This window comes from Hevea brasiliensis, chromosome 18 (assembly GCF_030052815.1).
Source record: "Hevea brasiliensis isolate MT/VB/25A 57/8 chromosome 18, ASM3005281v1, whole genome shotgun sequence".
NCBI classification, from domain to species: domain Eukaryota; kingdom Viridiplantae; phylum Streptophyta; class Magnoliopsida; order Malpighiales; family Euphorbiaceae; genus Hevea; species Hevea brasiliensis.
Window position 1 is genome coordinate 41,190,855 of NC_079510.1, and position 14,816 is coordinate 41,205,670.

The window sequence follows — 14,816 nt, forward strand, 5'->3', positions numbered from 1 at the left end:
CGCCTTCAATTTTTGGTATAAAATGGATGTATAATTAAGATAAAAATATGAAAATTTTTTTATGGGCAGCAAAATTTTATGAATAAAAAAGATATATGAAATTTATTGGATATTTTTTTTAATAATTGATTTTAAGATTCGAATACGATAGACACAATTTGTATCACTGAATTTACTAAAAAAATCTTTAACTTACACTCAGAATATACCTCTGCATTTACCTATAAAGACGTTTTTCTCTTTTTTAAAAAAAAAAATTAAAGCTCATGAATATAGTGTACGCAGTTATTTTATTTTTGATATTTGTTCTACTTGATGGCAATAGATTTTCCTTTTTAACGTCTCATTCCCAAGATTTTATAGAAAGACAAGTAAGCATTTAAAGAAATTATATAATATCTTTAGAGATCATCTCAAAATATTATTAAATAATTTTTAAAATTTATAATGACTTAATATTTTATTCACCTCCTACAATTTTAAGGGTTTTTTTTTATGTCTATCAACTTTAATTTGTATATTAAAAATACTTGAATTTTAATTTAATATCATGCAAAGTCTCTCTGACTAGATTCTACAGAATACTCCAATAAAAAACTTATCTAAACATGATTAGTGGATTAGAAACAATGAAAAACATTTCTCTGTGACATGTTTTAAAAAAAAAAAAAGTCTCTAATTAGATATGGTTGAAACATTAATGATTATTCTTTCATTTCATCTAATTTTTTCATTATTTTTGAGCAGATCAAACTCTGATTTATTTTGTATTGTGTCTAATCTATCTAAGTATATCTAGTTACAGGAATTTTAAGTAGTATTAAATTAAAATTTAAGTATTTTAATGATATTAATTAAAATTTAAAAATAATGATAAAATAACTTTTAAAATTAAAAAATGATAAGTGAAATTAAATCAATTTATAATTTATTTATCATTAAATATAACATGCTTATATAAAATTACGATAGTAGTAAATAAATATTTTAGGATTTGAGGGAAAAAATTTCTATTGAACGTGTAAATCATTAAATTATAATGTTTTAAACAGAATAATTTAACGCTTGCCAAAATCATGAGAAATATTAGAGTGAATTTGTTATTCTATATAGGCATGTGGTGTAGAATTACAAATCAATCATAAATTGACACATATATATATATATAGTTGTTAATTTAAAAAAAAAAAATTAATTATTTAATATTTATAAATTTATAGATTTTTTTTTGTTTTTTAGAACTTATCCCTACGTACTTATTTATTTATTATTAGTGTCTCATGTATAATTGCTTACGTAAATCAATGCTTTATTCTGCAATTTTCCCAAATCCACCAACCACAAGAGAGGGACCACAGCCACCCCTATATCCCTTCGCTTCACCAACAAGGAAACGACACTGCATATCCCCTTACTATTCCCTCACCGCTCCTTTTTCTTTTTTCAACCTTGCTAATATTTCTGCCATCTTTACCTAATTTTCTTTCCTCTGAAAAAAAAAAAAATCTGTTTCTCTATTGTCTTCTTCTCCTTCTCTCTTCTGTAGCCATACCTAATCAATAAATGCTGTTTAAAACTAATTTATCGCATTCAAGATATAAATATATGTTATTATTATTTTTTGTGGATTTAAAATTTAGGACATTTTTTTATGATCTCGAATTGTAATTCGACTTGAAAAATTTTACGCTGCGATCCGATTGAAATAAAAAGTGAGATCTATGGTGGTTGCGAAGGTCATGAGCAAATAGGCCAGGGCCGAAGCCCACCATTGATCCCCTTGGAGGTGTGAGAGGGTATGGATAAGTATAAATATTATAATATTTTATTATTTACGAAAGAATTGTGAGATATTTTAGAAATATATTGGAATTAGGGTTTAAGAGTTCTGATTGATTGTATCTTACTCTTTTCATCATAGTGAAATTTTTTTCTCTAGTCTTGCTCGTGGACGTAGACCTTATGATTGAATCATGTTAAATTCTGTATTATTCTTACTCTCTTTTCAATACTGTGTGATTGTGCGATTTGTGTGTGCGTCTTAGATTTACTTGCTTGTTATAACGATTATTTATATATTTAATAAATAAATTTTATTATATATTTTATATCTTAAATTTATAATAAATTAATCAAATTTAAATAAAAAAAATCTCTACATCATCATACCATATAATATAATCAAATTTTTAATTAAATTTTAATAGAAAATTTCTACCACAAAAATTTCTTGGCTGATTCCTTTCCGCTCCTGTTGACATTGAGTATCAAATCAACCAGTTTCACATTGATCACTTGCAACTGCAAGCACTTACACGACTTTCATACATTTATAGGACATATTTTCTTCCAATTGAATGTCAACAGAAATATAAGTTGAAGTTTCCATTTCCTTGATAGGAAAAAAAAATTATAACCTACCTTACCAGTCATTTAAATTGAATATTTCATGAATTAATTGAATAAAAAATTATGCCAAAAACTCAAAAATAGCAAAAAAGAACAAAGCATTCTAACCAAAGCCAAGGCTTCCTTCCCTTGATGTCTCAACCTCCGAATCCCCACAATCCAGATTCATCACTAGCAGCCATTAGAGGGTGGTGCACACAAAGCCTACGAATTCTCACTCTCATATAGTTTTAAAGGTAAGTGACCACTAGGCGATCGACGTGACACACTAGAGATGCCATGCACCGGTTCATACGACCTTCACAGAGCCAACACAGACCACAATATTGTCGACTGCACTGTTAGAGTTGCCAAAGCCAAGCAAATTGTCAAATAAAAGAACACCACATGACTTAAAAAAAAAAAAAAAAAAAAAACGAACACCATGCATGCAATAATAAATATATATGCTTGCCATCATTTTTCTTAGAAAAAATAATTGTAAGAGTTAACATTTCTCTTTTTCTTAAATTTTTATAAAATAGTTTTGATCCATTTGCTCTCCGAATAAATTAATATGTATCCAATTCCTTGAACTTAGGATAGATACATATTATATATTATTGGATTGGATAATATTGGTTTTTGCTAATTGATAATTATAATTTATTATTTGACTCTTATAAATTGTGTACGCCATTTTCTTAATCATTTGTAAGATATAATCATGGATTATTTCCTTAATTATATCCTTATTCTCAATCATTTTTAGAAGATGTTTTGTACATATTTTTTTCAAAGAAAACAATATATAGTTGAAGGTGATAAGGGCAAAGACAAAAGCAAGGGTACGATGCAAATGCTCATTGATCCTCCCTGAACCATCTTTGTTCAACCAACAGAAGATCGACGACCTCACCTCCAACTTCCCAACGTTACTCTGTGTGTGTGTGTGTGTGTGTGTGTTTGTGTGGAGTCCTCGCATGTGGGGTTATCCAACTCAATTATAGAAAGTATAGTTTTTGCTCAAAACACAAATTGATGGCAAATGTATCAAAGTGTCTTGCGTGATGGAAATGGGCTCATGCCTCTAACCATTTCCCAAGCTCTTGCATTATCAAAGCACCTACTTGTGGAAATTAAGTGGAAACCATGAATCCAGGCTATAATTTTAAAATTAACACCTCCCTGCTATATATCAAAGTGGGATGATCTTTATATATATAATATATATAAGCAAGGTCATTCTTATTTTTATTTTATTTATTTTTTTCATTATTCTAAATACAACTTCATTATCACATAAATAAAAACTGACTAATAATTAAGCCTTGCTGTCTTTATAAGTATACATATACACTACATTGAAGAGCTTAACTTGTTGATGGTCGGTGTATAAATAGCATTCAATTCCACAGCTTTCTACCTTGCCGAGACAAGTGACTATCACCCCTGCTGTAATGACCAGCTGGTGGTGAATCATGCTTACCAGTATTGATTTTATTTTCCTTTAAATTTTCATGCCTTTCACTCTTCTTCTCTCCTGAAAAAAGAAAACGATAAATATATGTAAGAACTCATGTTAAATACATTAATGGTTAAATACTTAACAAACTGAAAAAAAAAAAAAATTAAAACTCTCACTTACTGGGATTGAGAACTTTGGTTTGATCATCAGCCATAACTGTTTCCAATGGAGGAAACATAAGTAAAAGCAAGATCATCGAAACAATAAGCAACTCCCTGCAACTACAGCCAACCATTTTCTTTAAAAAAAAATTCACTTAAAGAAGATAAATGTGTATAGCTTCTCTCTTTTCTGCATGTGTATATATAGGCTAGAGGATAACAATGAAATCGTGAATTAGAGAGAAATTACTTGTCGCCTTCTTACAATCGGAAGATATACAGCTTTTTCCTCGTTCCGTAATGGGGTGGAGCTCAACCAGCAGCTCGCGAAGCACCCACCAAGATGGAAAATGCATGAGAAATGCTTTGACGACTGCCTTCGGATATATTATATTATTATTTTTTTTTAGTGATTGACTTAATTTTCGTTGAAATTTAAATTTAAGTACATTTAATGTTATAGTATATTGAAAATGTTATTGGAAATAATTTGCGCGTTCAATTTTTGGTTTAAAATGGATATATAATTAGGATAACAGATATATGAAATTTATTAATTTTTTTTTTTTAATAATGCACTTCAAAATTCGAATACGAAATCTAGAGACCATTTATATCACTGAATTTAGTAAAAAATCTTTAGCTTACATCCAGAATACACCTCTGCATTTACCTATAAAGACGTTTTTCTCTTTTTTAGAAAAAAAAAAAAAAATTTCAAGAATATAGTACACAGTTTTTTTTTTATTATTATGTGTTCTACTTGATGAGAATATATTTTCTTTTTCAACGTCTCATTCTCAAAATTTTATAGAAAAACAATTAAGCATTTGAAGAAATTATATAATATTTTTTTAATTTCATGTATAAAGAATAATTTATTTGAAATGACAAATGAGATCATCTTAAAATATTACAATTATTAAATAATTTTTAATTAAAAATTATATTAATTTAGAATGACTTAATATTTTATTAACTATCTCACAATTTTAATATTATTTTATTATCTTTCCTCAACTTAAATTTGTATATCAAAAATGCATAAACCTTAATTTAATATCACACAAAATCTTTCTGACTAAACTTTGTTGAGTACTCCAATAAAAAATTAGTCTAAACATGACTCGGTGAATTAGACACAATGAAAAATACTTCTCTTTTTTCTTTGACGTGTGGAGAAAAAAGTCTCTCTAATTATAGTTGAAACATTATTAATCACTCTTTCATCTAATTTTTCTTTATTTTTTAACATATCAAACTCTGAATTATTTTTTATTGCATCTAATCTATTTAGGTATGTCTATAATTAAAGGGACTTCATGTAATATTAAATTAAAATTTAAATATTTTTATAATATAAATTAAAATTTAAAAATAATAATAAAATAATTCTTAAAATTGAGAAATAATGAATAAAATTAAATCAACGTATAATTTATGTATTATTTTATATAACGTATTTATTTAATATTTATAGATTGTTAAAATATACCTTTACATATTTATTTATTATTAATTTATTATTTTATGTAGAATTGTCTAAATAAATCACTGCTTTATTCTATAATTATTCTAAATCCACCCACCACAAGAGAGGCACCACAGCCACCAGTTGCGAAATTGCCCCCCTATATCCCTTCGCTTCACCAAGAAGGAAACGACACTCCCTTTACCATTCCCTCATCGCTCCTTTTCTTTTTTCAACCTTGTTAATATTTCTGCTATTTTTTTTCTCTTAAAAAAAAAAATCCCTTTCTCCATGTCTCCTTCTCCTTCTCTCTTCTCCAGCCATATCTAATAAACAAATGCAACATTTGATGGGCAATAATACAATGTAATTTAATTAATTTTAAATTAAATTTTAATAGAATTTTCTACCCCAAAATTTCTTGGCTGATTCCTATCCTCACCCATTGACATTTAATATCAAATCAAGCAGTTTCACATTGATCACTTGCAACTTCAAGCACTCACACAACTTTCATACTTTCATAGCACATATTTTCTTCCAATTGAATGTCAGCAGAAATATAAGTTGAAGTTTCCATTTCCTTTATCGGGAAAAAAATTATAACCTACATTACCATTCATTTAAATGAAATATATTTCATGAATTAATTGAATAAAAATTTGTAATTTTGACCTATAAAGACGTTTTTCTCTTTTTTTTTTTTTAAAAAAAGTTCATATAAGTTCATGAATATATTACGAAGTTTTTTTTTTTCTAATATTTGTTCTACTTGATGACAATATATTTTCTTTTTCAACGTCTCATTCCAAGATTTTATAGAAAAACAAGTAAGCATTTGAAGAAATTATATAATATCTTTATAATTCCATGTATAAAAGATAATTTATTTGAAATAACAAATCAATTTATTGATTATCCCAAAATATTATAATTATTAAATAATTTTTTAAATAACATTATAATTATTTATATATTAATTTATAATGACTTAATATTTTATTCACCTCCCATAAAGGTTGTTCTATTGCGTCTTGCAACTTCAAATTGTATCTAAAAAATACTTGAATCTTAATTTAATATCACATAAATTGTCTCTTAAATGTAATTGGAGACAAGTATAGAGATAAATATATATTTGACATTGATTTAATCTTTAGAGATAAATAAATTTGTCTATATTAATAACTTATAGAAATTAAAAAAAAAATCTCCCTTTACATTTTAACAAACATATTATTTGCCTTTAAATTTATTTTTAAAAACAAATTAAATTGATCTTAATTGTTTATACTAAAATTTCTAAATTTACTTTTAGAATCAAATAAATTTATTTCCAATAATATTTTCTAAAAATAAATTATCATTATATATTAATTTCTTCATATCATTCATTATTAATTAATATAAATGCATTTATTTGTCTTTAATAATACAATATTTATTTACTATTATAATATAAATGAAATTTCTTTAAATTACTAAAGATCATAAATATTATTTAAAATAAATATAATTTAAAAAAATAAACTATAACTAGCAGGCCTGTATTTGGACTCTATTTTTTACTTGAAATGTCAAGGAAGGAGAATTGTCTTTTATAGGAAGACATTACCTCTCAAGTCCTCCAAAAAAGGACATTTTTCAATTCATCATATAAATACCTTCACCATAATAAAGAATTAATAATATATTATATTATATAATCAATTTTTATTATAGTACTTACATATTTTTTAAATACAAATTTAATTAAAAATAATAATTAAAAAATAAATATATTAATATATATAATTAATAAATTAAATTCATTAAGATATTTATGGTTTAATGGTAAAAGTGGGTTTTATCAAATTTTTTAATTTTTTTGTCACGACCCAACCTATGGGCCGGACCGGCACTAGGACCTGGGCCAGCCTAAAGCCCCCGAGGCCCGTAGTAAGCCTAACTGTTCATTAACCCAACTCTAAGGCCCATTGGGCCCAAATTCAAGAAAACAAATGGACAGAGTCCGGCCATAAAATGGACTTTCCAACGGGGAGTTTTCGACTCACCCGACCTGTAAACACAATAAACCATCCATTGGGGAGCTCAGCTCACCCTCCACATACTCATCAACATAATAATAAATGGGAGCTCAGCTCCCTCATCCAATCCATCAAAACAGACTTAAAATATTAAGTTTACAGGTCCAACATGAATATAATATTACAGACCAAATTCAAATAATTACTGCTAACACATGCGGAAATTCTAGGAGTAAATAAAATTACACAAATATCGATAAACAACCTGCGAAGTATAAAAGCAGGTTAACCCAGAATAAATATCCTCCTGTGGCCTGTAAAAATTTTTGAACAGGAGTGAGCGTTCGACTCAGAGAGTAAAATATCAATCTTAACTATAATCTCTATAACTATCGAACTAATGCACCTGTAGAGTGAAATGCAACATAAATAACATTTTCACATCATAACATCAAAAGGTAATTTGGAGCACTCACACACCTGTAGTATCAATCATAACATATGGGAGTGATCCTATCTGACTCTCTTAAATCCAACCTGGTGCGGTAATTACTCAAGCTCGGACTTCCACTTAATAACCAAATCGAGGGTCCCAGAATTACTCAAGCGTGACTACCCCTCGAAGGAACGGGTCCCAGCTAATTACTCAAGCCGTGACTACCCCGTCCTATCCATAGTCCACACCACATCACACGCACGCCAACGCACGCACACTGCTCCAAATTACCACAACAACATCCATGGCATATTATGATTATGAATGCAACATAAATCGTGCCTAGAGTTTAACTAAATAAATATATGCATATAAGTGATGCATGGGCATCTGAACATATAATAATATCGAAATTACAATTAAAATTAATATTTTACTCACGGACTTGACGACAAATTCTTGTGGCGGGGCGGAGGAAGAAGGTTGTCCGGCTCACGACAATCATATTACATTTATTTAATACAATCGACTCAATACAAACAAAGAAAAAGACCAATTACGTCTAAGTCGTGTAGAAAATCCCGTGAGTCTCCTATACCTAGGACCTACCCAACCCGCAAAAGGGTTCAAAACACACTTCTATACTCACAATCCATATATCAGTTCAATCATATCACACAGCCCCTCCCGCCCATCAAATCAGTCATCCATCACAATACGCAAAATTTCAATTTAGTCCTTATTATTGATCATTTTTGCAAAAACTGCCCAAACAAGCTCTAAAAATTATAAAACTTTGCCCCGCGGTCCTTAGCAATATTACTAAGCTATTGCAAAAAGAATCGTAATTTTCTAAGCTACCACGAATATTTTATGGATTTTTAATCCTATTTAAGCATTAGAAAATTACGTAAAAAGAAAGGTTCGGGTTTACCTTTGCCGATTCCGACTTCGGGAACGCGCTCGGGATGCCTGACAATGGTGGGGTAGCCAAAACCTCGATCCAATTCGGAGACTTTTCCAGAATCTGCATCGGGCGAATTTCACATCTGGCCAATCAGCCGAATTTCCGCGAATTGAGGATACCTACACGAAGCCCAATAATAATATATAAAATCAGGGGTGTTACATTCTTCCCCCCTTACAGAAAATTCGTCCTCGAATTTTTACACAAGGCAGAATAAAGCACATGATTATACATTGAACAGATAGGGGTACTTGCTACGCATGTCCCGTTCTGACTCCCAGGTGCACTCTTTCACTGACTGACTCCTCCACAAAACCTTAACCATAGGGATCTGTTTTGATCTCAGCTGTCTCACTTGGTAGTCCACTATGGCTACAGGCTGCTCCTCAAATGTCAAGTTCTCTTTTAGCTCTATCACATCCGGCTGTAGTACATGAGAAGGATCGGGAATGTATTTCCTGAGCATGGAGATGTGAAACACGGGATGAACGTGAGAGAGGTTGGGTGGTAGCTCCAACCGGTAGGCAACTGCTCCAACTCTATCAGTAACCTCAAAAGGTCCAATATACCGAGGTGCCAACTTGCCCTTCTTTCCAAATCTCATGACTCCCTTCATTGGAGAAACCTTCAGGAATACATAGTCGCCCACTGCAAACTCCACATCCCTCCGTCTGGGGTCTGCATAACTCTTCTCGCCTCTTAAAGTCAAGTTTGATCGTTCTCGATTAAAGGAACTATCTCTAAAGTGTACTGCACTAAGTTTACATCATGCACCTTCGCTTCCCCATTTTCTGTCCAACACAGAGGAGACCTACACTTTCTTCCATATAGTGCCTCATAGGCGCCATTCCTATCTTTGGAGTGATAAGCTGTTGTTGTAGGCAAACTCCACCAAAGCTAGTGATCATCCCATTGACCTCCAAAATCCAAAACACTCATGCGAAGCATGTCTTCCGATGTTTGGATTGTCCTTCAATTTGTCGTCTGCATGCGAGGGTGGAAAGCCGTACTAAAGTTCAATCAGTGTGCCAAGTGCCTCCTGCAACTTTCTCCAAAACCGAGAAGTGAATCGGCCCTCTGCCGGATATTATGGAAGCCGGAACTCCATGCAATCGACTATTTCTCGAATGTAAAGCCGGACATCTTGTGCCACGAGTATGTAGTCTTTACAAGAAAGAAGTGAGCTGATTTGGTCAAGCGGTCTACAATTACCCATATCGAATCATATCCTCGCGTGGTACGAGGCAACCCAGTCACAAAATCCATAGTGATCATTTCCCACTTCCATTCTGGGATAGGGAGCTCTTGCAACTTCCCTGACGGTCTCTAGTGTTCAAACTTCACCTTCTGACAAGTCAAGCACTTGGACACAAAGTCTGCTATGTCTCTCTTCATGCCATTCCACCAATAGCTATCTTTCACATCATGGTACATCTTGGTGGAACCTGGGTGGACACTGTACAGTGTGTAGTGTGCCTCTCGCATGATTTCATTCCTGAGGTTGTCCACATCGGGCACACATATCCTAGAACCTTGCACTAGGGCGCCATCATTGGCAAATCCGAACTCACCACCTTCACCTTGCTGTACTCTTTCTATAATCTTCATCAATTGTTGGTCTCTGTGCTGGGAAACTCTAACTCTGTCCCTCAAGTCTGGCCTCACTGAAAAGTGAGCCAACAATACCCCCTCATCTGAAAGATCTAGGTAATCATCTCTGCTGAAATGTGCGCCAAACTGCCAGAAGATTTTCTGCTTAAAGCATCTGCTACTACATTGGCCTTCCCAGGGTGGTACTGGATGGTGCAATCATAGTCTTCCAGAAGCTCCATCCATCTCCTATGTCTCAAGTTTAAATCCCTCTGTTGGAAGATGTACTTCAAACTCTTATAGTCGGTGTATATCTCGCACACTTCACCATACAGGTAGTGTCTCCATATTTTTAGTGCAAAGACTACAGCCGCCATTTCCAAATCATGGGTGGAATAGTTCTGCTCATGCCTCTTCAGCTGCCTTGAAGCATAAGCCACTACTTTTCCATTCCGCATCAAAACACACCTTAGGCCAACTCTGAAGGCGTCACAAGACACCTGTATCCTTCATCGCTCATAGGTAGTGTTAACACAGGCGATGGTTAGACACTCCTTATCCTCATTATTATAAGCCCTCTATCGAGCTCTCTTCCTGTCCTTTGCATCTTATCCACTTCCCTTTTCCTATTTTTGGTATTGTTGGTATCTTTTCAACCTGCTGTACTTATTCCTTAATTTTAGTCCTATCTCATCCTTACACCTTTTCCTTCGAAGATGTCTATCCCATCATCAACTTTAACTTTCTTTTTATTTCTTAGTCTTATCTTGATTACTAGTTCCATTACTTCGGGAATTCTAACCTTACGATTTTCTCCTACCAGCACATTCTTCACCTTTTGTAACACTTATAATTAACCATAGAAAATTCGTTTTTTGTAACCCCTTTCCCAACTTAACTATCAGAACATTATCATTCCCTACCAGCCTTAGTAGGAAATTGCTCATCCTGGATGGATAGGAGCTTCAGAAACTATAAGTTCCATCTGAACTAACACGGCTGTGGGAAATGTGTGTCATGCCTTAATTCTAAATAAGATACTTCACGTGTTTATTCTCCTTAATATAATCACATATACTGCCCACAACTTTCCAAACTTCAACCTCAAATTACCCATTAGCAATAATTTCATCTATTGAAACTCATCCACAATTAGTATTTCCTCCAGCTCATAGTTTAAAACAGTTGCAAGCCTTAGTAGCTAACTCAATTTAACTCATGTCATTACTCTGTTCGTCCTTTCATACTTAATACTAGGTATGCACTTACTGTCATTCTCATATCAGGAAATTATGTATGAATTTGTGCCTACCAAACTCTCAATAACTAGGTCTCCTTAACTCAGTTTCTGTTCCTTATATAACCTTCTAAAACCAAAAGCACAAGCTAAACTTGAAAAGAAAGAAAAATATCCTCTTATATTCAACTACGCCAATTGTCCATATAATAACGTTTAACCTATGTTTCTTGGTATTTCTCTTCAAATTTCATCATCTCTTAGCACAATTGTGCTCTACCTATAAGATATCATCTGCATGAACACTTTACCGTACCATTGTCCTTCCTGACATAATATTTTATAATTTATTAACTTTACTTATACTCGACCAATGATTCATATCTATCATCGTTTATATTGTGCCATTAACTTTTGTTGATTCCTGAAAGATTTCTCTCACTAATAAATTCTTCCAACACCAATTTCACCCTTATCTATGGTCATTAATTTGATCCTTGAACTTTCTAGTGATTTATAACCACCCAGACTTGTCACTTTTCGTTCTACTCCTACTGTTGTTCTGTCGTTATTACTTCACTGCAAAGTGATTCGGTTGATCAAACTAAAAATGTTTGCCTAACATTCATAACGAACCTCTAACTACCTTCTCACTATCTCAAAAGTCTAACCTAAAGCTTATGTGTCATTATCTATAATTCTTTCCACTCATCATACCTATTTGATCCCTTAGATTGACCTTTATTCAACTTACTACTTACTAACTTCGTTTTCTTTACCTAATTAGGTAGTCCGCAATACCATCGCACACCTTCTAGCATTTACTCATTATTATGTTATTCCATACCTCCATCACTATTCTCACTAATGTGGTCCCATTTTGGGTTTTCCATCCTTGTCATTCACCTTGCCAAGAATAACACTTAGCCTACCCTATATCTTAACTTTGTTCCTTTTATTATGCGCTCTTCAGGTTGTCCTTCCGTTTATCTCCTTTGTCTTACCCAAAATAGAACTTAACTATTCTATCCCTGGTTCCATTCTTCTTCCTAACATGACAGCTGTACCTGCAAACTATATCTTTCAGAGTTTCTACCACGTTATCACATGTCTATGCTACTCAGATTTGGTCCTTTGACCACTCTAGCTAGTACTTCCACTAGCATTTAGATTATATTGCATCTGCAATCAATTGCCCAAACTTTCATTCTGCACTTTCTTTATCCATTGGCCTTCTGTGATTGATCTTCGCTAATTTATTACTCTTAACACTATTATAATTAGATTATACTATTGTTTTGAATAATTTGAAATTAGAAAGGAACTCAGCAAATTACAGTCATACTTTTATTGTATGATCTCTATTCTTATCCTTTAACTTACATAATACCCTTACTACCTCGAGAACTGATTCTGCAGTAATTTTATTTATTATTATTATTATTATTATTATTATTATTTTCCATGTTTACTCAATTCCAAAACTTAAGATTTCGGGCACCCAAACCCGTCATCCAATTCAAAGGATTTACATCCATCGTGATCTGATTATATATGATTCCTATGATGGAACTTGTATCCTCTCCAGGATACCCGAGCCAACTACTCTCTACCACACTCTACAGTCCCATCTGGGACACTATTCCATAAGTCATCATTATCAGTAATAACCTTCGATCCATTCTGAAAAGATAGGACTATATCCTAACTTGCTGCAACAAAGGTACTACATCTACCACCTTGCCAGAACCATGTCAAGTTAATGACTCTTTTATCATATCATAGCTCTATAAATCATCAATTCATAGTTTCGACCTTCTCTAGGTAGTAGAGTTGTACTTTATTCCATACTGATACACACAAGGTATACTATTCTCACTCTATAAGTGTCACCTTTACTTTGCAACTAGTCCGAAACCTCTGGTCTGATGGCAACTCTTGATGAAACTCTAGCTCATGCTGGGGTAACTGAGTCACTGACTCTAGTTATCACCCAACTGTGACCTTTCAATATTCTAACTCTAAACTCTTAGCCAGGAGTTCCCAACTCCTCTGCAAATATAGAACTCTGTTTTTGGCATAACTGTACCAAAACAGAAGCCATCTCAAACACCCTCATTATGGAGCACCACGGGGATGCACGCAGCTCTACACAATAATCTCATGTCGGTACTGTAATCTGCAGCTTACAGAGCAGACATCGAGAATATTGTATAGTTACTACGATACGTCCTGACAGACTAGGTCTCCTAATTTCTTATCTCTCCTGAATCTTCTATTATCACAAACTTATTCTGACTGGGTCATCTACTGATGACTGCCAGTAGTGGTATCCTCATCCTTATCTAGGGCAACTGTACTTTTAAGACTCACTTTTATGTACTCGTGTCTTACACGAAATGGGCACACCATTTAAACCCATACTGACAAAAATATAATATTTCTTGGAGTACGTATCCTCATGATAGATCTCACATGTCTACAAACTCTATTTCACATTTCTGTGTACTCCACGAAAATCAAGACACTAACTGAGGTAATCTTATATTTCCCGAGGTATAACGTAGAATCTAGAAACAAAGAATTACAGGAAAAGACGAAACCGAATCCTATACTCCGCATGTGACTCCTAGTAGACTCTTCCCAACACTTAGATAATTTTTCCCTATGAATCTGGAGCCTAAGCTCTGATACCACATTTGTCACGACCAAACCTATGGGCCGGACTCCAAGACTAGGACTGGGCCACCCTAAAGCCCCGAGGCCCGTAGTAAGCCTAACTGTTCATTAACCCAACTCTAAGGCCCATTGGGCCCAAATTCAAGAAAACAAACGGACAGAGTCCGGCCATAAAATGGACTTTCCAACGGGGAGTTTTCGACTCACCCGACCTGTAAACACAATAAACCATCCATTGGGGAGCTCAGCTCACCCTCCACATACTCATCAACATAATAATAAATGGGAGCTCAGCTCCCTCATCCAATCCATCAAAACAGACTTAAAATATTAAGTTTACAGGTCCAACATGAATATAATATTACAGACCAAATTCAAATAATTACTGCTAA